At 40.0% G+C, this 26,614-nt stretch overlaps 1 protein-coding gene and 1 long non-coding RNA gene across 5 annotated transcripts in view; one reads left to right on the top strand and one right to left on the bottom strand.

The window, feature by feature from the left end:
• Positions 1–26,614, top strand: part of ZMAT4 (zinc finger matrin-type 4) — a 364,991-nt gene that overhangs the window by 295,893 nt on the left and 42,484 nt on the right. The gene's annotated exons all lie outside the window — the stretch shown is intronic.
• LOC121489385 overlaps positions 15,549–26,614 on the bottom strand; it is a 34,724-nt gene continuing 23,658 nt past the window's right edge. For both annotated transcript variants that reach the window (XR_005987340.1, XR_005987339.1), the window contains 2 exons: positions 19,217–19,389; positions 15,549–17,560 (listed from right to left, as the gene is read on the bottom strand). This is a non-coding gene — a long non-coding RNA (uncharacterized LOC121489385). The remainder of the gene's footprint in view (positions 17,561–19,216; positions 19,390–26,614) is intronic.

The following is a 26,614-nucleotide window of genomic DNA, read 5'->3' as shown; positions in this document are numbered from 1 at the left end:
TGACCTGGGCCAATATCAAGAGGCCATGCAGGCTATTCCCCTTTTAAAAGTGAAGGAAAGAGGTCAGGCACTCTCATACCAGTATATCAGAAAAACATCAGTGCAAGGAAAAGATCTATCAATGTTTTCAATGTATGTATACATTAGAGAGGCACTTTTCATTTCAAGTTTAACTCTCAAGAAACCCGGTAGCAGCTAACTAATGAATAAGCCTTCTGGAACATGCAAGTTCTATATTTCTCATTTCTATAGTGAATCTAGAGAGTTCATTTCTGTGGATGGAACTTGGTCCACTCATGGTCTGAGGATTTTCAGTAAGATGACATGTCATGAACATTCACTGATTGGGTCATTAGCTTAATAAATAAGTAACTCACTGTGTAATAGGTTCTAAATCACCTAGTAGAGAACAACAAATTAATGTTACATTTCCTCTCTTTAAAGTGTTTATATAATTTATATAATCTTTTAAAAGCCTGAACCTTAAAACTTTGTGATTCCAGAAAGATCCTTCAGTCCTTAGGTCCACTGTAATTGCTGGAGAGGACACTGGTGCCTCTTCTCTGTGATGAAGGTCAGAGAACTCTGTGAGTGGCTGGCAGTGAAGTGGAGCTGGGGGATCGGGCACAACATGGACCACTGTGCCTGCGATGTCATCACCAGAAATGCAGCTTTTAGTGCCCAACCTAGCCTGAACCCTGAGTTATGAAGAACAGAAAGAAGTCAGGCTCAGGAGCCATCAGGGATGTCAGGTACAGACAGGATAACACACCAAGAAATGCTTGTTGCTTTGTTGTATGGACTTCAAAGGCCTTACCACAAAAAACTACTTTCTTCATTTTAAAACTTCACATTTTCTGGATTCTCTCTCTCTCTTTCTTTTTGAAGAGTGCTCATTACTTATTTATAGTAATTTAAATCTTGTAACACCTAATAGGATATTTCAATGCTATTAATAAGTGAGAGAAGAAACCAGGAATGAAAATTACGTTAAGAATAAATGACATTTGTGATCAAAGAATGATGATTAGAGACATTTATCTGTCCAACTTCTGTTAGAAACCACTCTAATTATTCTTTCTGCCTTCATGCTCATAACACTTTCTCTCGTGTACAGTTCTAGGAAATGATAGCAAATGATTAGCTCCTATAAGATAATGCACAGATAAAAGAGTAAGACCAAGTCAGATTTTTATAACAAGAAGTGCTTTATTGTTCGAAAGCAGGTTTTTTTTTTTTTTTTTTTTTTTTTTACTATTCATGTCGGTAATTTTTCTTTTAACCTAGAAGTAGGATTATGCCTGGATCTTTTGATTAAAATATCTCATCCTGGGCCCATAGTGGATGCTCAACAATTAGTATTCTTTTTCTCAACTGTTTAATTAGAGTTGAGACCAGCCCAGGATTTGAATGACTAAAGTCAGTGAATATCATGAATATCATTCCACAATATTCTCTGCTAATTGTGAATAATTTCTTCATTCTCAGGAGAGGATGTGACAGACCGTAACACTGGACCTGCCTTATGATGTGATTTCAGGGAGCTGTTTTCTTCTCTCAGAGTGATACCCTTCCCCCATACACACCTGCTAGTTAATTGCCAAACTATTTTTTTGCCATAGGGGAAAAAAAATATTGTCTACTTTCCCATAGAAGTCCCGGGGATAATGGCATAATGGGATGTGGGACGTGGAAATGACAAATATCAGAATCTTACCTGCGAGAAGTTTAGGTGGGAGGGGCCTGAGATAGAAATACAAAGGGTATCATTGAGTTGGGTAGAGAATGCAGAAGGGAGAACTGGGGCTGGCAAGAGCAAACTTGGCCTGTCTGGGCCCAGGGCCAGGCAAGCTGGAAGAGATAATACTTGCTTCCCTATACTCTGGACTTAGAGAAAGACAAGAGAGAAATATAGCATTTAATGAGTTAAATATGTTTTCTACACAAAAATATTTCCAGATTCCCTTACTATCACAATTTTGTCCATTATGATTTCTTTGGTTTCTCTAGCTTAGTGCTCATAAAGCAAAGATTCTGGAACAATCATAAATGTACCTGACCTCATGACTCACCTGTTTGTATGCTTTTGAAAGATGGAATAAGTAGTTCCTTTATTGTTTTCAGTCAGGGAGAGATGGGTAGATAGTAGATATGTGGCCTCCCAGAGTCCAGGGGAGCCTGGGATGAGAGTGGGGAAGATTTCTCCTCTCTCAGCTACTGGATGTAAGGCCAATGGCCTATGCTGTTGGTTGGTCTGACTATGGGGAGCAAAGGTAGGGGCTGGAAGAGTCTAAGATGCCCCATGTCTGCTTCTGAGCCTCCTCCCCACTACCCTAGTCTCTGACTGGTTTTCAGAGACAAAGGAACAGAACCACTGTAGTCTAATAAATCATGTGCTTATCATCCATGGGTTCAATAAAAAAGTTGGCAGTGGAGAGAATACATCACTGGGGCACCTGGGTGGCTCAGGTGTTGAGCATCTGCCTTTGGCTCAGGTCATCATCCTGGTATCCTGGGATCGAGTCCTGCCTCGGGTTCCCCACAGGGAGCCTGCTTCTCCCTCTGCCTATATGTCTCTGCCTCTGTGTCTCATGAATACATAAATAAAATCTTAAAAAAAAAAAAAAAGAAATACATTATCAAGTCATGCAGAATTGTGCCGACCAAAAAAATTTTTTTAAACATTGTTCTAAGTCAAATTTTATTTTTTTATTTTTATTTTTTAATTTTTATTTATTTATGATAGTCACACACACAGAGAGAGAGAGGCAGAGACATAGGCAGAGGGAGAAGCAGGCTCCATGCACCGGGAGCCCGATGTGGGATTCGATCCTGGGTCTCCAGGATCACGCCCTGGGCCAAAGGCAGGCGCCAAACCGCTGCGCCACCCAGGGATCCCGTCTAAGTCAAATTTTAAAATCTAGTTTAGAATATTTCCTTTTCTTTTCTTTTCTTTTCTTTTCTTTTCTTTTCTTTTCTTCTCTTTTCTTTTCTTTCTTTTCTTTCTTTTTTTCTTTTCTTCTTTTTTTCTTCTTTTTTTTTTTTTTTTACTTTAAAACTATTTCTCCTACTATACTAGTGTTCAAAGAAAATGAATTGTATCAAGTTACTTTTGGATTTAGATAGCAGATATAGTTATGACTTCCTGGCATGTCCTCCTTTTCTGAAGCTACATGCAATATTTAAACATTTTCAGTTCAATTCCATTCTGTGTATTTACTCGATGTCTAGCTACGATATTGATATCACAATATAAAAAAAAAAGTCAGTAGTGTGATCCCTGCCCTCAAGAAACATAGGGTTTAACTGAGAAAACTAATTAACAAACAAACATAATAAAAGAGCATTACAATGCTAATATATGATAGCGATTCTACATAATATTACTCAAAGAATTGAGAGAAGGGAGCAATGAGTGCAGACCTGAATAACGAGGGAAATGTGTTTAGGTGAGATGAGCTGGGGAACAGGTTGGGGTGGGCTGTGATTAGGAGCAACTAGGTGGAGATGCCAGTAGCTATTTTGCTTTAGTACACACAGGGTGACAGAGGAAGAGAAGTCAGTACCTTTTTTCATAATGACACATTTAATATTTCTTTTCTAAGTAGGAGAGCAGGACAGATTAGTGCTTCAGAACCCAAGGCAGAAAAACCTGTTGAGAATAAGGGTGCAGATCAGAGTCACTAAATCCCAGAGTCAAGTAGGAAGAGGACTAAAAAAATCCAGAGTTTGTCACTGAGGAGGTAGTGGTTGATTTTTTTCTGAGGAATCTTGCTGAAGGTTGATACCATAATGACCACAATGGCTGTGGTAAGAACAAAGTCGGCTGGTTCCTTACCAGTGTTCTCACTGGGTGAGGGAAAGGGCCTTGCCATCCCAGAGATGGACCCAGTGAGAAAGGCAGAGGAGGATGCATAGCTACGTGGCATGCATGAGAACTCAAATTAAATAGAAGAGCCCTTTTTTAAAACAAGTAGTATGTGGAATTTCATAAAAACAACTCTATTAGAAGTGGACATATAGGGTCTACAGCAAACCCACTGAACTTTTCCCCTGGGCCCTCCTGTTCTCTGGAACTCTGAGGAACCCTCTGATAACCATGTTGACAGGACAATAGAGGAGAGTCACAGGTGCCTGCCTTTGTCTGGGCATGGCAGCAATTCCAATAGAGATTGGAAGCACCTTAGTGAGCTAAGTTTTAGACACAAGTGCTTTTGGAGTAATGCTACTTTATCCAAGTGAGAAGGTGTTATAGGTAGTTAGAGGCAAGTTTGGTACTTATACAAGCCAGGGCTAAAATGGAGATTTGGAGTGCGCTGGATGGTGAAAGGTACAGCCTGGAGAGCGGGTGTAGCCTCCAGAGTAGAAAAAGGGGCAGAGAGAAAGAGCAGCACCATGAACATCTATCAGCCAAGATTCAGTCAGAGAAGCAAAACCACTTCTCTTGGTGCCTCCTGCTCCATTCACACTCCTCTGCCATATACACATATACGCACATGCACACACACACACACACACACACATACTCACACTCCCACACATACATGCTCACATACATATAGACATAGACATGCTCTCACACACACTCACACTGTCACACAGACATGCTCTTTCACACACACATAGACTCACACTTTCACAGATATACTCACATTGAGATACTTATACATATTCACACTCTCACAGAGAGACATAGTCTCACAACACTCACACATTCTAACACATACTCATACCCAGACAGATTCACACTCTCATACACTTACACATAGACACACTCACACAGAAACACCTAGATTCACACTCTCACACATAGACACACTCACACACAGACTCCCACTATCACACAGACACGTTCTTTCAGACACACAGTTACACACACTCACATTCAGATACACACTCACCCACACTACACACAGACTCACACACAGTCATACTCATACTGGGGTGCACACTTACATACATTCACACTCTCACACAGAGTCTCACACTCTCAGAGACACAGACATGCAGACATACACACACACAGATGCACAAAGACATACGCTGTTACACAGACATACACATAGACACACTTACACAGACATAGTCTCACACACACTCTCACAGACACAGTCACACACAGGCAAACACTCATACACACATTCCCTCACACACACACACACACACACACACACACACACACACAGAGACTTGACCCTAGACAATTGTGGAAGTTAGTTAAGCACCCTCTAAAACTGTAGCCTTTACATCTGATGTTGGAGCCTGACATTTGCAAGAGAGGATGTTGGAAAGGGAATGGATATAAAGTGGGGGAAAGCAAGGACAAGCTTGAATTCCCAAGCATGAGCTGGAACCTGTGAGGGTGGACAGAAACAAGTTAATGCTCACCACCTTCAACCTCAGTGGAGAATGTTTTGCATTCTCCAAGAATGCAAGAATTCCATTCAAGAATCTGACATGTGTATGAGCTATAGGAGCCCTGACCTTCCGAGTGTAAAAAGACAAAGCTAGACATGGTCAGGGAAGGGAATCCTAGGAAATGTCGCTCAGCCTGGCCATGCCTTGTAGCATATATGTTTTGTAGGCAAGATACGGAACTACCACAGCACACTAATAAAGCTGCTGAATAACAATATAAGGCAGAACGGTCAAATGCCAAATGAGAGGCCAAAATATCAAGGCTGAGTCATTTTGTCCCTCTTTGAAAAAAAAAATTAAAAAACCAAAAATAGAGTGACTTCAAAGGTTTCCAGTTTTCTCAGGAAGATAAACTTGTTTTATTAATGAGTGTCATTCTGAATCTCTTTCTTTAGGTACACATGAAATGTATAAAGGAAAGCCCATTTCTTTGTTAACTGAACCATATGTCTTTAACGAAAATATTCTAGATCATATGTGTCAGATAATTGATGTCCACCTGGGAATGAATTATACCCAGAATACTAAAAAATTAAAGTATCATCTGGAGAATACTTGGTTTTATCTGCATACTGAGATTAAATTGAAGGGAGAGATACAATGATTTGTTTTCTCATTGATGAGCAAAACAAAAATTCTGCTGGTGCTACGGCTCAGGGATTTATTGCAGAGTTTTCATGGGAAATGTACCATCTGTGGTTGCAAGTATTATTATTTATATAATTTGTTCAGGACAACAAGTTACCATAAAATATCCAATTTCCCTTTGTGAAATTGTCTATTTTACTTTCAACATTTTAGTGCGAAGTTTGACAGGATTATGAAAGATTATTCTAAAGAAATAGTTTCATCACTTTGTGAACAGGTAGGGTACAAATGTTGGTCACAGAGGAACTTAGGGGATCCTTCCTTGGTGCTGTATTGTTTTCTATTAGCATACTTTCCAGAAGAGATCTAATCCACTTGATACATACCATCAAATCCAGCCCTCACCTTTCCTCCAAACTCCAGATTCTATAGTCGGGCATCTCAAACTTAACATGATTAAAAAGAGAACACTTGATTTCCTTCCTTGTACCTCCTTCTTCCCTAGGCTCCCCACATCTCTAAACAGTGCTACCATTTATCCAGTTACCCAAAGTGAAAGTCTGCAAGCTAACCTTGATGCCTTTCCTTCCCCTCATTTCCATGTCCGATCTATCAGCCAGTCCTGTGATGCTACCTCTGCATTTCTCATTCCTCCATCTCTGCTGTTGGCATCCTTATCCAAGCCTCCAGTCTCCATCTTTTTTGGACTCCCTGCATCAGCCTCCTAACTCACTTCCTGTGGGCACATTTGCCTTTCTATATACCATTACTCACACAGCAGCAAAAGTGGCCTTTTACAGATGCAATCAGATTTTATTCTTCTCCACTGCAAATCCACGGAAGGTTTCTTTCCCATTGAACTCAGAAGAGAATCCAATCCTCCTGCTGGCTCACACAGCCCAGTGTGATCTGATCTCTATCCACCAATCTGTGCTAGGTCAGATCAACCTCCCCTTGCCCACTGTGCTCTGGGAATGCTGACCAGCCTTCATTCTGACTTTCAAACAGCAAACTTTTGTCTGTCTTAACTTTATGTTTCCTACACTAGCTGGAACCTCTTCCTGATGTGTTTTCTACAAACCACCACATGACTGCTCCTTCTTGTCAACCAACTGTAAGCATAAATGTCTCCTAGGTATTCTCGGTCACATCACTCTATTTTAACTCTGTACCTAGCATTCATTCCATTCTTTCTTTTCTTTTCTTTTCTTTTCTTTTCTTTCTTTCTTTCTTTCTTTCTTTCTTTCTTTCTTTCTTTTTCTTTCTTTCTTCTTTCTTTCTTTCTTTCTTTCCCTCATCTATCATCTATCGTCTATCACCTCTCTCTCTCTCTCTCTCTCTCTCTCTCTCTCTATATATATATATATATATATATATATATATATATATTCATCCAGCCATCTATCCACTTAACACTTTCACAAATAGAACAAAAGTTGCAGAGGAGCGAGGATTTTCTGTATCTTGTTCCCTGCTATATCTCTAGTGCCTAGAAGAGACCAACACACAGGAAGCCTGAACTGTATTCTAGTATTAAAGACAGTCAGAGGCAGATCATTTTAATTTAAAATGGGAAATGCCATGTCAGGGAAGGCAGGGAGTATTATGGAAGCACAAGAGGGGCAACTGGCTCAGTGTGTTAGCAGACTTCCCTGGAAGAGGTGGAGTTTGATGTGAGTTTTTAATGAGTAGATGTACAGAAAGCTAAGGATGTTGGTCTAAGGTGTGACACTACCATTAGAAAAGGCTGATTTATACCTTTAGAAAAGAGTCTGCAGTGAAGAGAGAGAGAGAAATAAGCCTGAGACATTAGCAGGAGATAGGAGCTACAATACGTGGTCCTCTGTGTCATTAAAGAGAATGAGGAGGAGAGAGACAGATAATACTTATCCTATAGGTAATGGAGTCACACTGAAGGACTTTAAAAATATCACTCTGGCAGCAGATTGTAAAAGCCTAGAAACAGAGACAACAATAGGTGCTGAGCTTCTGAACTGGGAAGGTAGTTGAAGCCCTGGGTGGAAGAAGGGCTAAGGGAGTCATCTAAGACATGAATCGCACTATGCAGTGAGTGATGGATGTGTGAGGTGGGCTCTGTACGATGATCTGGACTTCAGACTCAAGCTGCATGGATTGGTGGCATCACTTGAATAAAGGAGGAAACACTGAGTTGAGAGAGAGAGGAAAATCATGAGTTCACTTTTATTCATGTTAAGTTTGAGATGTCTGTGCAGCATTATAAAAAGATTTTCCAATAAAAATCAGATATAAGAGTTTAGATGGGAGGGAGTTACAAAATCAGTTAGGAGTGGAAATAGAAATTTATGAATCCTCATAGAGGTGCTTATTCAAACGATGAGCAAAGGTGCTATTGAATAAAAAGAGGATATGGAATTAAAGAGAGGCAAGCAAGGATGAAACCTTGGAAAATGACAAAATTTAAGTGTGGGTGAAAGAAATTATATGAAGGAGATCAAAAAGGAATAGTTAAAAAAATTTTTTTAAAAAAGGAATAGTTATAAAAGTAGGGGAATCATGTGGCTAGCATCTCAACACTGGACAGATTTTAAAGAAGGAGGGGATAATGGGCAGTCAAAGCAGCAGTGAAATCCAGTAAGATACAGGCCAAGTGCTATCTGCGTAAGTCTGGAAGTGCACTGTTTCGAAAACCTTAGTGAAGGTAGTGTGTGGAGCAGTCAGGAGAGAAGATAGACTGGCATGTTGAAGGGTGAGTGAGAGATGAGGAAGGGAAGAGGAGGGAATATTCACCGGATGACTTAACTTTGCATAGAATGTAAGAGAACCTAGAGAAGATAGGAGCAGAGAGCTCAAGGCTTGAAAGATAAGATTCTACTCTCCGGTAGAAGAAAGGACCCGCACTCTAAGACTGAAGGAAGAACAGAGGGATCATAGGTACATTATTCATTGGAGAGAAGGAGGCAGGGGAAATTTCAGCTGCATGAGTTCAATCTTATCAGTGAGGAAGGACCGATCATCTGGAGGAGAGGCTGTATACCTTCTAGGAGAGAACACGGGCTCTGACAGGTACTAGTTGTCAAATAACTCACTAATTATATGATGTCTGTAAAATATCTTAACCTCTCTAGAACTCGGTTTCTTAATCTGTAGAATGGGGACACCATGCACATCTCCTGGGGTTATGAGAATCCAATAAGGTTACCATAAAGCCATGGTGCTCTGCCAAGGCAAACTCTCATGTTAACTCTGCTACTGTTGTCTCTGTTGATCTTGAAGGCTGCAGGGGATATCGGAGATGGTGACTACGAAGTATTTGAGAAGTGGTTGATGAAGAACCAATAAAAAGATTGGCAAATGCTATTTTTTTTTCCCCTGGCAAATGCTATTGATAACTCCCCTGGGGTAGATGAGGGAGTGGCATGAGACAGAGGGGCCTTTCCCGAAGATTGTGGTGTATTTATGATTGTTTCATACTTTCAAGTGAGCTCTGTGAAGGCAGAAATTTATGTCTAGTGTTCTCACTGATGTAGTTCCAAAATCTAGATTAGTTTGTTTAGTGAATTTCCATTTGTTTTAAAAGACAGTGGTGGGTTTGTAATTGTGCAAGGCAGAAGCAAAAGTTGGCGGTTTGGTTGCAGTCATCGCTGAAGTATGCTCTCTCCTTGCTTTTTACCCAAATATAAACACCTTGAAGGTGACAAAATTACTTAGGGATTATCCCGCCTTTTATCATGTCAGGTTGTAACTATGAGGAATTTAGGGACAAATACTAAGATGGAACAGTAGTGGCTTTGATATATGTGACACCTGTAATACCTACACCCTCGAAGGGCAGAAATGACCATTGGCTATGCTCTTGTTAATTTCCCTCATTTTCAAGTGTCCTCATCTGAAAACTGTTGTTAACAAGAGCTGTGCCATTGGATATAATGATTAAATGAAATAAAGTATGTGAAATACCTGGTGTACTTCTTGGCATAGAATGAATAATCGGTACGTATTTCTTTCTTTTCTTTCCTGTATTAACTACTGCAGTCATTGGCGTAGGAATGGATTCATGCCAAGAGTGTAATATAGAAGAAATTATGTTAGATTGAAATTCAGGGGTCCTGAATTCTCATGCCATCCATATCACTTCTGTTCTATGAAACTTTAAGCAGTTCACTTTAAGTCATCTACAAAATGTGACATAATAATTTTCCTACTTTCCCAATGGGATTATTGTGTGGATCAAATGACACCAGGCATGAAATGCTGTATGAATGTAAGGTGCCATTATTTTGGTCCTTAAAACTACCTGATAGACATTCTTACCTTAGGATGAAAGTCGACCATGGCTTTAGAACTTTTTATCATTTTCAGGCCCTGTTTTTCTGTGATGACACAAGAGATTTAGCAGCTACCTTGAAGCACAGTGTACCACCTATTACTTATAACTCCAAAACAGCAGAATGTTCAGGTTTCCTCTGTTTTAACTACCTACTATTCTGTAAGAAATTTCCCCAAAGCCAAGTAGCTTAAATGACAAATATTTGCTATCTCACTGATTCTGTGAATCAGGAAAAATACCAAGACATAGCCTGGGGCTGCAGTCATCCACAGGCATGACTGAAGCTGAAAAGTCTGCTTTCAAGATGGCATACTCAGGTGGCTATTGGCAAGAGGCCTGTGTTCCTCACCACGGGGCTTTCTCCTCATGAGATGGCAGCTAAATTCTTCCAGAGTGAGAAATCCAAGAAGAGTGAGGTGGGAGACACAATATCATGTGCAACCAAGTCTCTAAAGTCACATGCCATTAACTATACTTTTTTTCTAGAAACCAGTCAGGTCCAGCCATACTCAATGGGGCTTGGGGTGGAAATTAGGCCTCTTCTTTTGAAAGGAAGACTGAAAAAGAGTTTGTGGACATATTTTATAGTCACCATGCTTCTCTATAGTTAAAGTCAAGGAGTGATCATCTGGGCTCCCCTTGGACATCAGCAAAGTGTGTGGCCACCTGTGCTGGTTGGTGATACATTTAGCATGAGGAGACTTATCTGATATAAATATTAGTTCAATTTGTTGAAAGATCTCTAATGTAAATAGTTTATCTGGTCCTTTCCAGGAGACAGGTGTTAGTAAGTGGACTAGGGAGCAGACATGAGAATTTAAGAGTAGGAATAGGGATGGGGGTGGTGCCGAGTAAGAACAAGACAGAGAAAGCAAGTTTCACAAGTGCATGTGTTCATGGAGGGCTGGACTGTAAGACTGATGGGGACTAAACTCTCTAAAAAGTGGCAGTAGCAGCAGCAGCTTGCCTGGGGGCCAGGTGACCTAAAGAGTGGGAACCATACTGGAGAAATTTCTCAGACCCTGCAAAAGAGGAGCCCTCCTCAGAACTGGAGATGGGAATACAGCCTGAAAGAATGAGTGGGTTCACAGGAGTAGGAGAGGGTTATTATGAGAAACCTTTCCAAGTAGATTTCAATTTTGGAGAAATGCCAAGTTGTAAATTCATCTCAGATATTTAAAATGCATTAGTTGCCACCATACTCTGGCTGTCAATTTAGCCAGCATTTACTGAGCAGCAGTTGTGTTTCACACACTGGTTTTATGGTGCACACATTTATTATGTCATTCAACCCTCAAAAACACTGGGAAGTTTTACTAGTATTCTCCTTTTATAGGAGATTAATGTTCTGGGAGGTTATGTCCCTGGTCAATGTCACATAGGTAGCAAAAGGGAAACCCAGGATCTGAATCCAAGTTTTTATTTTTATTTATTTTTTTAATCTTTTTAAATATTTTATTTATTTATTCATGAAAGACAAACAGAGAGTGGTAGGGACACCGGCAGAGGGAGAAAGCAGGCTCCCTGTGGGGAGCCCAGTGTGGAACTTGATCCCAGGACCCTGGGATCATGCCCTGAGCCAAAGGCAGATGTTCAACCACTGAGCCACCCAGGCACCCCTGAATCCAAGTTTTTAAACTTTATTAGCTTTCATTTCTTAAATGAGAAATTATAAGTGCAGATGCATCAGGGATTAATTAATATTTCTTAAAATATAGTAACTCCCTAATTGAAAGACTGACTGGTATGGGGAAGCTAGAGGACTACCTTGTTCCATGAAGAGTACCTTGGTCTTGACAACACAGTTTAGAATAGGAGTGGTGACTTTCTCTCAGATCTCTTCTGCACATTTATATCTTTCTCCTTCAGAGATAAGGTTGTGTGCTCCCCACAGCAAATTGCCCACCTTTCTTGAACATTCAGGCTATATCCAATCCCAGTGCATCTTCTACCATGTAACAACCAATGACAGCCCAACTACTAACACAGGCCAACATGCAATTACAATATTTCAAATACTTGATTTGTAATTATCCTTTTACTTAAAGTATCAGTAGGACAATTTGATATCTTTTTTTAACAATCATTATCTGTTAGAATTTGCTCATTCATCATTACTTCTTCAAGGAAAGGAAACATTTTCATTTTCTCCCTTGTGATTCTCTATGGCCTTTGGTTACTACCCCTCCCCCAGGCTTGTGTGCCATTCATTCATGCATTCTCTCATTTAGTCATCATTCATTCATACCCTCAACATGTGCTTATTGAGCATGTACTATGTGCTAAGCACTTTTCTAGTCACTGATGAACCGTTTTGGTCGTGAGCCAGCCGCAGTGCTCAGCCATGTTGTGTAAGACACCATCACTATCATGAGCAAATGCAATGTGATAGGAGACGTGGTGGTATTTCAGATAGGATACAGGGGAGATGTTTGAATATTTACATCTTTAACATTAATAGTGCTTTTATTAGTTACAATAGGTAATATACGGTTATAACTTATGATGTGTCATTTTACCTAGGAGTCATAAGATGGAGGAGAAACATGTCAGATTAAGAGGAGGCTTTCACCAGATGGTCACTGCAGGAGCCTGGGATGGGTCCTCTGAGAAGCAGCTGCTAAAAGAGGATGAAATGTGCAAGCACATCATTAAGGCAAAGATCTGAGAGACAAAGTGTAATGTGGTACAGGAGAAACTGGGAAAGCTGTCAGACCACATGGCTGGCCCTGAGTAAGGGAAAGAGGGAAGGAAAGTTGGGTGGAAGTATCCTAAACCACTGAATGGTCCTTGGAAGACTGACTAAAGTTGGTCTCAGAAGAACTGCCTGCCTTCCAGGAAAGGATCTGCTTTAACATCTGGGCTGCCCTCTGTCAAGGTCTGGGCAGAGCCATGGGGTAGAAGGGAGGGCAAGGGGGAACTGTCAGAGCTCAGCAGTGGAGACTGTTGGTCCACTCTGCTCCCTGTAACTGCAGGTCTGAGAGGCATGTGGTCACTGTGGAATTGGCACTCCAGGCAAATAGGCCAGATTAAATAAAGGATTTGCTTAAAGCAGTTTGGTGCATTTTAAGAGAACAACCAGCTCAAAATGGCTGGAGTATAAGGTGCATTTTGGCTGAGGAAAGGAGGAAGCAAGAAGGCAGGTATTAAGAAAGAATGCTGGAGAGGTTCAGTAGCCAGATCACGGTATAATGTGTAAATCTAAGGGCTTTGGGCAATGAGGAGACATTGGAGAATTTTGAATAGGGAAGGGACCTAATCAAGGTTTTAGTAAATCGGTGGATGGTTCAGAAGATGTGGCAAGAAATGAGGGGGGAGGTAAAAGAACTGATGTCCTGAGCGATCACAGCAACACTAGAAGTGCAGAGGCTCAGGGAGGTACTTGACCAGTGGAACGGACAACACTCGATCACCACTTATGGGTGAGGGGTCTTTGATTCCCAGAGTTCTGGCTTGAACTAGAACATGGAGCCATTCCCTCAGCTAAGGACTAAAGGGCTATGTGGAAAGATACTGGCTTGGGAGCGAAAAAGTCTTGAGACAATGTGGCACTTGAGAGGTCTCTCAGCACTGTTTCACCCATTCATTTCTCCCTCAGGAGACATTTTAATAACCCAGCAGAGTTGGCCCACTGCCTCGAATCTTGTAAGGGGATGAGCTTGCTTCTCTTGAATCCCTGTCTCTCTTTTGACCTTTGTCCCCTTAGCAGAAGTTAGTAAAAAGAAAAACAGACACAGATTAATGTAATGACTATGAGATCATGAGATTGCAGAATTAATTTCTTACCAAATGGACAAAGTACTTTCTCAACCCCATCCTTGTCTTTGCCCCAGAAAGGCAAAAATCACCCACAGAAATCATCAGAATCTCTAACAAAACAATATGCTTTGCTTCTAGACTTCCTTCCTATTATTTAAGTTTCATGCCATTACTTCAGACCGCAGAAAAATTGCCAACCAAAATTGTATGCATAAATCACACAATCTTGGGGCAAGGGGAGAGAGAAAGAAAGATGAGTGTGATTCTCAGGGGAATGTGAGGAGGGTTTTAAGTCCTTAGGTGTGCTCAGTACTTTATTGCATTTCTTTTTCCCTTCCCCTTTCGTTCTTCCTCCTCATCCCCCTTCTCTCCCCCCTCCCCCTCTTCATCTTCTTCTTGATCTTCATCTTCTTTTAGTTCACTGCATCCTTAGTGATAATGCCACTTCTTGGTTCCAAACATGCTAATGGTTTTCCATTTGTTCACCATAAGAACCCAAGCCTATACCTTGAACTACAGGACCTGGCACACATTCAAACCCTCCCACCTTTAGCTATCCCTTTGTCTTCCTCTAGCTTCTCATCCTCCTTCCCTCTGCTCCAGCCACGCTGACCCCTTTCCTTCTCCTAGAGCCCTCAGCAGCACTCCAGCCTCAGAGTCTTCATACCTGCTGATCCCTCTCCCTCCCAACAACCACCTGTCACCTGGCAAGTTCCTAGCACATGCAAATGGCAATCTCCTTGGATTCAAAATTGCAACTCGTGTTCCCACATCATCCACATCCTCTGCCCTGCTTTGTTTTTCTTCATAGTCTTTATCACCTTCCAATATGCTGTATAATTTTATTATTTTCATCCATCAGGAGTCTCTCCATACTGGACTATAAGGCATGGAGTTTTGCCACTTTGATTTCCTGTTGTGTCCTCATCACATTTCAATAAGGCCTGACTCTAAAGGGGCAAATGCTCATGATTCCCATTCATAGATGGAGTGACCTAGCTGAGAAAACCAAAATAATTTTCCCAGATCATGTCATTAGTAACCCATGAGGCTTAAAAGCAAACCAAGGTCTGTCTGGTTCTAAGATCCACGTTCTTTTTGCCACAGTATAATTTCCTTCCTTTTCAAATTGTCGACTAGATACTTTTCATAGGATCAGGGGGTGGCTTCCCCTCAGAGAATGGTTGTTCTCTAGACTCTGAGTTCTGGGTTAGGGAGTCAGACTGTGAGGGGCCTGTGTGAAATGCCAAGAAAGGAAAGAAATGACAACAAGGAGAAAGTGAGGGATCGGCATGCTCACAGGAGATAGGTGCCCAATGCCTCATAACCTCACCAGAAACCTGGTTCCCCACACCCAGGCTGATCGCTGGCGCTCAGACTGTGGAAAAATTGGTGACTCGCACGTGTCAGCCAAGGGTTCCTTTTAGATCACGCTCACAGATGTCTAATTGGAGTTCGCTGTTTATTAACAGAAGCCGCTTTGATGTTCAGAAATGAGAGTTAATCAAAATATTGCAAATGGTGCACCTTGAGAAATGTCACTCCTAATCATGATTGCATTTCCATATTCTTTCCGTGTTTGTTTGGTGTGTGTATGAGATGTTTTTAAAAATTATACACTACTCATACTAACCCCTGGTGGCAGGATGTGTCTGAGTCTGTTCAGAGAATCGGGCAGAAACAGTGTTGAACCATATTTCAGTGCAGCTTTATGTGCCACACATAACCTACATTTCTCTAGCAGGCCGTTAGGAGCAGAGTCATTCCTGGCACCTACGCTTACACGTTGTCCTGGAGAGCCCTGGCTCCCTCCTCCCTGCCCTCTCTGTCAGTCATCAGGGAGGACAGGTCAGGGGCTGGAAGCAGATCATTATGCTGCCTCAGGAAGCAGTGCTTGCCTCTGTGGACCACTGGAATGTAATTCATTTCTTCTGTCTTTCTTCTCAAGTATTAACAAAGTCAACAAAAAAGGATTTTTTTTCCCCCATCAGGACTTGCCAGCCCTGGATAAGAGCAGTCAGCATGAATTTTAATCACAATGTCTATTTTTCAGCCCTGAATTTTCCATAATCAATTTCTTTTTGTTTATTAATTGACAGTGAATATGTATCGAGTTTGAGAATTGCTAGATCTTGACCCCTAGGAGACATCTCATTTGCATTCAGAACCTGGCTGGCCTGTGCTTCTCCATAGAGCCCAAACTTATGTAAGAGGTATATTAGAAGCTGATTTTTTTCTTGTTTGAGTGATTCACCCTGTGCTTCTTCAAATGGGTCAACTTGTGCTGTAAATTAATTTACACAAAAGAATTAAATCCTCTCTAAACTACTTATTTGCTTAAGGATCAAATCTTTATAGGAGGTGAGATACATGTGGATTCTCCTTATATCCATCCACCTTTCTTTTTTTTTACTGTGCCTCAAGGTTTTGCTCTGGTGTGTTTTCCTCCAGTTACTTCACCCCATTTACCTTTCTGAGGTGCGTGAAGGAGGCTGTGAGGCAAGGGGCATGCCCACATGAGGGACTCATTGCAGTGGCCCCACAACTGCTGTGAGCAGAAGAGCCTGCGGTGATGGCATTTGATTAGGTGCACACAGATTGTTTTGTTTGTTCTTTTATCTGTTTGTTTGTCTAGATTTAGCGAAGGTATGTCAGTGTTTCTAAGGACTATTGGGATCAGAGCAAATCATTCTTTGGTTGCTCTTCTACTTGACATGACTTAACACCTCTTCTCCATTTACTGGCCGTATTAGTTTGCTAGGACTGCTGTAACAAAGTGCCACAAGCTGAGTGGCTTATACAGCAGAAGGTTATTATCTCATAGTTCTGGAGGCTAGAAGTCCACAGTCAAGGTGTCAGCAGAACCATGTTCCCTCTGAAGGTGCTAGGAAAGGATGTTCCAGTCCTCTCACCCAGCTTCTGATATAGTTCCTTCACTTGTGGCAGCCTAACTCCAATCTTCATATGGCTTTTCCCCCCATAGACATGTCTGTGTCCAAATTTCCCTTTGATGTAAAGACACTGGTCAGATTGGATTAGACCCACCTACTGAAGTATAACTGAATTATATCTGTAATGACTATATCCAAATAAGGTCACATTCTGGGGTACTGGGGGTTGGAACTTTAACATATGAATGGGGGAGCATAATTCAATCCATAACCCTGATCATTTTTATTCTTTGTTGCTTAGCAAATTATCCCTAAACTCAGTCCCTTAAACATTTACTATCTCTCAGTGACTATGGGTCAAGATCCCGTCATAGTTTCACTAGGATTTTTGGCTCTGAGTTTTTTTCTAAGGTTTCAGTCAAGTCTGTACAAAGAGTGAGTCTGCCTCCAATCTCACTCAAGTGGTTGTTGGCTGGGTCTGGTTCCCGGTGAGTTGTTGGAATGAGAGTCTGCTCCTCAGGGTGTACCGGCCGGAGGCATTTCAGGGTTTGGGCAGCTCACAACAATCTGAGCAGGCAAGCAGGAAGGCAAGAGACTGTGGGGGGGAACAAGATAGAAATCACAGTCTTTTAAAACCTAATTGTGCAATAATACTGTCCATATTCCATTTGTTAGAAATAAGTCACCAGATCCAGCCCATACTCAAGGGGAGGGGATTGCATCAGGACATGGATACGGGGATACAGGGATCTTAGGAAGCCACTTCAGAAGCTTCTTAGCTTGGTCTGCCCTCTGGGTCATCCTTTTTCATGAAATCCAGCATATGTTTGCACCCAACTAGTTTGCTTGGGTCTATTGGCCTCTTTGTGTTTTTACTGTCTCCACTCCTTTCAACCCAAAATAACGGTATTTCTACTGATAGATTTTTCTCAAAAACTCTGAGAGACTTCTGGGAATCTTACTGGGATTTGTTGTACTAGAAAAAAAGTCCCACTCTGAAATCTCTTGGAGAAAATAACTTTGGGCCCCGTTGAGAAGACAGAGACAAAGCCCTCCCACTTCCCAGAGGCCCTGTTGTTCCATTGGGACAATATGTGTGTAGGGCCCTTACTCTTTTTAGCAGCCCCTGGGTGGGACCCACTAAGGGTCTGATCCTTTTATCGTTTTGAAGTCCTCACCAAGGGTAATGCTGTCTCATTTAGCTTTATCTCTAGACCACATTTTCCTGACTACCTGGAAGTCATTTCTTAATTTTAGCATCTTTTGCTATCTAGAGATGCTGAGAATTTTCAAAATCATCAAATCTTGGCTCCTATTTATACAGCAGTTCTTCCTTCAATCTGTCACTCTCACAGTTTACTGTAAGCAGCAAGAGGAGGCTTGCTCTTCAAGTTGTGATTTCCAACACAACTTGAAAATCTGAGCTAGATCACCAAGTTCATTAGTGCTGGTCAAGACCAAATTATGAGGTGGAAAATGTATTTTAACAGCCACCTCCCACATACCCTGGGAATAAATACAGATGCTCCCTGTGTCATCTTCCTCCTCTTCTCTTCCCCGACCCCACGCCATGGCTTCATTGCCCTTTGCAGTTCCTGACTACTTATACCAACATTTTTTAGCACCCCTACCCTGACAAACATCTTGTTTCCAATAGTTCAAGTATATTAGATTCAAGTCCTTGGACGCTTAGAGATCTGTAATGACAGATTCATCTTACAAGCAAACCATTGACAATGCTGTAGTTAGCTAATATGTTATTCTCACTACATTATCTCAATACACTTTAAGGATTAGTAAAGTTGTATAACTCTAATGATTTATATTTGAATAACTTTTCCACTAATTTTACCATTTACAAAGGTAACCCATTTATTCCTCACAAAAGTGCTATGTAGGAGATGTCCTAACCTCAGTTGAGAGATTACAGAATTGAGGCTCAGAAGTTAGTCATTTTCTATCTGTTACATGATTTGGATGATGTCAAGTGACACCAAGACTCCAGACTTCACCCCAGTGTACCCCACTCTGCATCACAGGGACAACATATGAGGTGCAGGTATTTGGAGTGGGGATAGTGATAGATTTTCACTAGGAATATTTCTACATGTGCCTGATTGTTTCCACATCATTGAGTTTTCATACTACAGACACTGCAATGACTTTTGCAGTGTGGGCTTTGTTTTGTTTTGATGTACACCTAGGTTCCCTGGAGGATGCTGCATCAGACCATGGTCTCCCAGAGACTCACTGTGAGCACATGCTGGCTTTCTTGATCCTCTTCCTTGGCCCATCAGTACATGTATAAGACAGAGTTCAGCCTTGTTTGTAAAATGTACTGACAGCTTTCAGTAGTGGATTTGAGCATCTCCTGAAAGGTTTGACTGTGTTTGTAGTTGATGCTGGTTAGAAAATAAACTGAGCCTGAAGGGAAAAGCAAAAGAAAGGAAAAGAAAGTTAGTGCAGAATCCTCTGTATCTGTGGATTTGTCATTTTGGAGTTTGTGATAATTTAAATGGGCTGACAGAAAACTGCTGAACTTGGAATTGAATATCTTAAAGGACTCAGTCTATCTCCACAGCAATGACCTTGGCCCAGCCCTCGTATTTCAGCATGATGAAGGTGAAAGAGCCTCAGGAATAGCTTTGTCCATTTCTTAATTGAATGGACGAAGAAGTTGAGGTTTGGGCGGGGTGTGGGGTGATAAAGCTAAACATGTAATGTAGCATTTAATGGTAAATCCAGGTGCAGATCCTAATTGAATGCTTTTTCTGAGTTTACTTGTTGCATAGCATAATGTTTTAAGGGTTTGATAATAATATAACAATTATGAAATAACTTCTTAAGAAAATTACATTATCATTGAAGTCCTACTTCTACTATCAGCAGTCAAGCCCTAGTACCTGCATCCTCTGTGACCCCTTGGCATCAGACCCCATGCCTCTTCCATCAGCTTCTAGCTCTTCTCCTCTCTAGCTCTGCCTGGCATCTCTCCCTGCAAGCTGGCCACATCCCATCCCACCATGCTTCTCAGCCTCCTTCCTAGTAATCTGCTTCATACAATATTTCTTTTCTTTTTTAATCTCTTTGGTTACCTGTCCTCCCCTTTCCTGTGAGCTCACCACGTACCCCACCAACACATACTTCTGCCAACTCATTCCTTTGCTTCCGCTACTATACTTCATGGGCTTCAGCCCCTCTCTGCCTAAGGGCTGGCTTCAGGAATGGCTTTCCACCTCTACAATTGCTGATCTGTGCATACTAGGAATTATTTGGAATTGCTGGCCTCCAGGTTCTCAAAGACATGTATCCCAGGAATTTAGACATGGGCTGAAGGAGAGGAAGACAGTATATCAAAAGTTTGGACATTTCTTCTTTCCTGATCCACAAGCTTAGAGGCATTGAAATGTTTGAGAGATAGCTATACATTATTTGAGTATAATGGTGGTCATTCTCCTTATTAAATGTACTCATTAAATTTTCTTTATCTCACATTTTGAGGAAAATTAGTGAACTTAAAAAAAAAACTCTTAAAAAAAAACTCTGCAAGGAACCTGGGAAGATGGCAGAGTAGGAGGATCCTAAATTCAGTTCATCCCGTGAATACACCTAGATCATAGCTGCAACCAACCCAGAAAATAACCCAAAGACTGTCTGAACAGACTCTCTACAACTAATCATAGAGAGGAGTCCACACTGAAAATGGTAGGAGGGTCAGAGATGTGGTAAGGAACCAAACTTGCTATGAGGCCAACCACAGAACAGAGGGACACCAAGAGCATGAGAAAGACAAGGAGCATACCACACACCAGGCATCCCAGATATGGGGGATCTGCCCTGGGAAGATGAGTCTCCATAACATTTGGCATTAGGAACCAGAGGGACTTAACTATGCAAGTTTTTACAAACAGTAGGGCTTGAATCTGAGTACTTCAAAAATCAGCAGGCTTAGCAACGGGGGAACAACAGAGCAATAGGAAACTGAGTCCCTATCCTTAAAGATCCAGCATAACAAACCACCCTGTGGAAATATAGCATAGAAGCAGCAGTTTGAAAAGCACCTGGGGTATACGGGAAGGGTATTTATTTACTAATCTCAGAATGTGCACTGGATGGGGCGGGATCTTTTTGAAACTTCTCCAAGAACAAGAGCTAGCAGGCACCATTTCTCCTCACCACCCCCCAACCTCCAGCCTAGATATAAGACACCTGCCAGAACCAGTGTGTGAACACTTTCCACCTAACTTGCTAATTGCACACCCTGCCCCCATGTTCTCCTGCAGATCTGATCCAACTAATCCACCCCACTTGGTGGGAGTCCCTCTAAGATGGCATCTGACATTCTGCAGGCAGCCTCAATAGTGACCAGCAGCACTCTGACATGATTCTTGCCCTAGGTAGAGGGGAAGATAACCACACACACCAATTTAACTGCAACTCCAACAATGGGTTGGGAGCAGATATCTGATCTCATCCAGCCCACCCACCAACAAAAACCTTATGGGGTCAGGGAAAAAAAGCCAGACCTGTAGTTTGTGGTCACTGCAACCCCAACAGGTACACTAAGGACAGACATCTGGTCTGATCCAATTACAAGCCCAAGGCAGCTGCAGACTGGTCCCTTAGGGCACATGGACCAACCTGCTTGCAACAGATAAAGGAGACAATTGCAGCCGATTGGACAGAAGGCAAAAGCATTTCAATCACAACAGAGGGTGCACAAAACACACATAGGAGAAACCCCTGAATCATCTGAGTCTGGTGAACAGTCTGCACTGAAGAGCACAGGACCTCTTCTTCATAAGGCCACTGTGTCCAAGATCAGGAGACATAGTTGACTTTTCTAATTCATAGAAAGAAAAAAAAAAACACAGAAAATTAGAGAAAATAAAAAGACAAAGGAATATGTCACAAATGAAAGAGTAGGACAAAATCATAGCAAAAGAGCTAAAGGAAATGGAAATAAGCAATATGTCTGATAAGGGATTCAAAGTAATAGTCATAAAGATACTTACTGGACTTGAGAAAAGAGTAGATGATCTCAGTGAGACCTTCAGCAAAGAGATAGAAAATATAAAAATGAACCAATCAGAGATGAGGAACTCAATAGCTAAAATTAAAAATGCACTAGAGGGAATAACAAGTAGACTAAGGAAAACAGAAAAACAGATCAGCAAGCTGGAAGACAGAATAATGGAAAGCAACCAAGCTGAACAGCAAAAAGAAAATAATAATAATAAAAACGATAATAGATTAAGAGAAGTCAGCAACATCATCAAGCATAATAACATTCACATTATAGGGATCCCAGAAGGAGAAGAGAGGGAAAGCAGGCCAGACAATTTGTTTGAAGCTGAAAACTTTCCTAATCTGCGGAAGGAAATAGAAGTCCAGATCCAGGAGGTTTTTTTGGAGACCGCCCCCCCCCCCCCAAAAAAAAATCTACCCAAGGAGGTCGAGCCAAGATACATAGAAATTAAAATGACCAAAAAAGTGAGAAAGAAATGTAAAAGCAACAAGAAAAAAGAAAATACATACATACGTACATACATACATACATACATACATACAAGGGAAACCCCATAAGGCTATCAGCTGATTTTTCACCAGAAACTTTGCAGACCAGAAATGAATGGTGGAATATATTCAAAATCAGAAAGGAAAAAACCTGCAACCCAAAGTATTCCTTCCATTAGGGCTATTGTTCAGAATAGAAGGAGAGATAAAGAGTTTCCTAGACAAACAGAAGTTAAAGGAGTTCATCACCACTAAACTAGTCTTACAAGAAACAGTAAAGGGAATTCTTTGAGTAGAAAGAAAAGTACTAAGAATATTATTAAAGGATAAAAAAGTTTTCACAGGTAAATCCACGCATAATAAAAGTAGTAGATTAATCACTTATAAAAACAATACAGAGGCTAAAACACAAAAGCAGTAAAATCAGTTATATCTATAAAAATCAGTTAAGGGATTCACAAAATTAAAAGATGTAAATTATGACATCATGTTCATAAAACATGGCGGGGAGTAAAAATTTAGGGCTTTAGGATGGGTTTAAAGTTAAGTGACTGCTAACTTAGACTGCTATATGCATAGGATGTTATATGTCAACCTTATGCTTGATAAACACAAATCAAAAACCTGTAATAGATATGCAAAAAACAAAGAGAAAGGAATCCAAGCATATCAATAAAGAAAGCTATTAAACCTCAAAGGAGAGAGCAAGAACAGAGAGGAACTACAAAAATAACCATAAAACAAGTAACAAAATGACAGTAAGTACATACCTATCAATAATTATTTTGAATGTAAATGGACTAAATGCTTTAATCAAAAGACTTAGGGTGATTAAGTGGTTTAAAAAGCAAGACATAGTGCTCGCTTCAGCAGCACATATACTAAAAAAAAAAAAAAAAGCAAGACTTATCTGTATGCTGCCTACAAGAGATTCATTTCACTCATATTGAAAGTGAAAGGATAGAAACACATTTACCATGCAAATGGAAGCAAAAAGAAAACTGAGTTAGCAATATTTATATCAGACCAGACCAAACCAACTTTAAAACAAAGACTATAACAAGAGACAAAGAAGCAAACTGTATAATGATAAAGGGAATGATCCAACAAGAAGATACAACAATTGCATCCAACATAGGAGCACCCAACTACAACCGTTAACAGATACAAAGGAACAAATTGATAATAATACAACAGTAGTAGGGGATGTTAAAACACTCCACTTAACATCAGTGAATGGATCATCAGACAGAAAATCAACAAAGAAACAATGGCTTTGAATAACACTTTGGACTAGAAAGATCTAAGAGATATATTCAGAACATTCCATCTAAAAATAGAAGAATACATAGTCTTTTGAAGTGCACATGGAATATTCTCCAGAATAAATCACATGTTAGGGCACAAAATAAGTATCAACAAAATCAGAAAAGATTAAAATCACATCAGAACAGAAATAAGTGAAATAAAGTCTAAAAAACAAAAAGAGAGAGAGAAAAAAGATTAGTGAAACCAGGAACCGGTTCTTTGAAACGATCTATAAAATTGATAAACCATTAGCGAGACTCATCAAAGAGAAAGAGAGAGAGAGAAGACTCAAGTAAATAAGGGCAGAAACAAAAAAGGAGAAATAGCAACCACCTCCACAGAAAGACAAAGGATTATATATTATGCATGAAAACTTGCATGCCAATGTTTGGACAACCTAGAAGAAGTAGATAAATTCCTGGAACATTTAACTTTCCAAAACAAAATCAGGAATAATAGAAAATTTGGACAGACTGTGTACTAGCAATAAAATTGAATCAGTAATCAAGAACTCAACAAACAAAAGTCCAGGAACAGATGACTTCACAGGTAAATTGAACCAAACATGTAAAAAGGAGTTAATACTGATTCTTCTCAAACTATTCCAAAAATTAGAAGAGAAGAAGGAAAGCTTCCAAATTAATTCCATGAGGCCAGCATTACCCTGATACCAAAACCAGATAAACATTAAAAAAATAAGATAAAACTATAGTCCAATATCTCTGATGAACATAGATGCAAAAATCCTCAACAAAATACTAACAAACCAAATCCAACAGTATATTTAAAAAAATCATTCACCAGGATGCCTGGGTGGTTCAGCAGTTAAGCACCTGCCTTTGGCCCAGGACATGGCCCTGGTGTTCCAGAGTCAAGTCCCACATCGGGCTCCCTGCATGGAGCCTGCCTCTCTCTCTCTGTGTCTCTGCCTCTCTCTCTGTGTGTGTGTTTCTCATGAATAAATAAATAAAAATCTTTAAAATAAGTAAATAAATAAATTAAAATAAAAAATCATTCACCATGATCAAGTGGGATTTACAATTATACAAGGGTGGTTCAATATTTGCAAATCAATCAACATGATAGGTTACATTAATAAGAGAAAGGAAACCATATGATCATCTTACTAGATGCAGAAAAAGTGTTTGACAAAGTACAACAGATATTCATAATAAAAACTATCAAAAAAGTAGGATAGAGGGAACATAACTCAATTTAATAAAGGCTATATATGAAAAATCCACAGCTAATATCCTACTCAATGCTGAAAAACTGAGAGCTTTTCCTCTAAGATCAAAATAAGACAAGAATATCCACTCTCACTACTTTTATTCAACATAGTATTGACAGTCTTAGCCATAGCAATAGGACAAGAAAAAGAAATAAAAGGCATCTAAATTGGTAAGGAAGAAGTAAAACTTTCACTATTTGCAGGTGACATAATTCTATAACTAGAAAGCCCTAAAAACTCCAACAAAAATTACTTGAACTGATAAATTAATTCAGTAAAAATCCCAGGATATAAAAACAATATACAGACATCTTGGCATTTCTATACACTCTGAAGTAGCAGAAAGATAAAAATCCCATTTACAGTTGCATCACAAAGAATAACATACCTAGGAATAGGTTTAACCAGGGAGGTAAAAGTCCTGTATGCTAAAAACCATAAAACACCGATGAAATTGAAGAGGACATAAACAAATGGAAAAATATTACATGCTCGTGAATTGGGAGAACCAATATTGTTAAAATATCTGTACTACTCAAAGCAATCTATAGAGTTAATGCAATTTCTATCAAAATGCAAACATTTTTCACAGAACTGAAACAAATAATCCTAAAATTTGTATAGAACTAGAAAAGACCCGAATAGCCAAAGCAATATTGAAAAAGAACAAAACTGGAGATATCACAATCCCAGACCTCAAGATGTACTACAAAGCTGTAGTAATCAAAATGGTAAGACACTGGCACAAGAGTAGACACATAAATTGATATAACAGAATAGACAGCCCAGAAATAAGCCCCCACTTTTATGATCAATTAATCTATAGCAAAGGAGGCAAGAATATACAATGGGAAAAAGTCTCTTCAACAAACAGCACTGGAAAAAATTGGACAGCTACCTGAAAAAGAATGAAATTGGACCATTTCCTTATGCCACACACAAAAATAAACTCAAAATAGATTAAAGATCTAAACGTGAGACCTGAAACCATAAAATTCCCAGAAGAAAAAGTAGGCAGTAACCACTTTGATAGCATCAATAGAAACATTATTTTAGAAATGCCTTTTCTGGCAAGGGAAATGAATGCAAAATTAAACTATTTGGACTATACCAAAATAAAGAGATTTTGCACAGCAAAGGATGCAATCAACTAAACAAAAAGGCAACCTACTAAATGTGGGAAGGTATTTGCAAATGATGTATCTGATAAAGGGTTAATATCCAAAATATATAAAGAATTTATACATCAAATAATTCAAATTAATTCAAAAAATTCAACAATCCAATTAAAAATAGGCAGAAGACATGAATAGACATTTTTCCAAAGAAGATATCCAGATTGTCAACAGATACACAAAAAGATGCTCAACATTACTCATCATCAGGGAAGAGCAAATCAAAACAACAATAAGATATCACCTCACACCTGTCAGAATGGCTAAAATGAAAAACACAGAAACAAGAACACAAACACAGCCAATGCTGATGAGGATATAGAACAAAAGGAACCCTTGTGCATTCTTGGTAGGAATGTAAATTGGTGCAGCCACTGTGGAAAATAGTGTGGAGGTTCCTGAAGAAATTAAAAATAAA

This window comes from Vulpes lagopus, chromosome 4 (assembly GCF_018345385.1).
Source record: "Vulpes lagopus strain Blue_001 chromosome 4, ASM1834538v1, whole genome shotgun sequence".
NCBI classification, from domain to species: domain Eukaryota; kingdom Metazoa; phylum Chordata; class Mammalia; order Carnivora; family Canidae; genus Vulpes; species Vulpes lagopus.
Note: the sequence above shows the minus strand (reverse complement) of the source record. Positions and strands in the feature narration are given on the sequence as shown.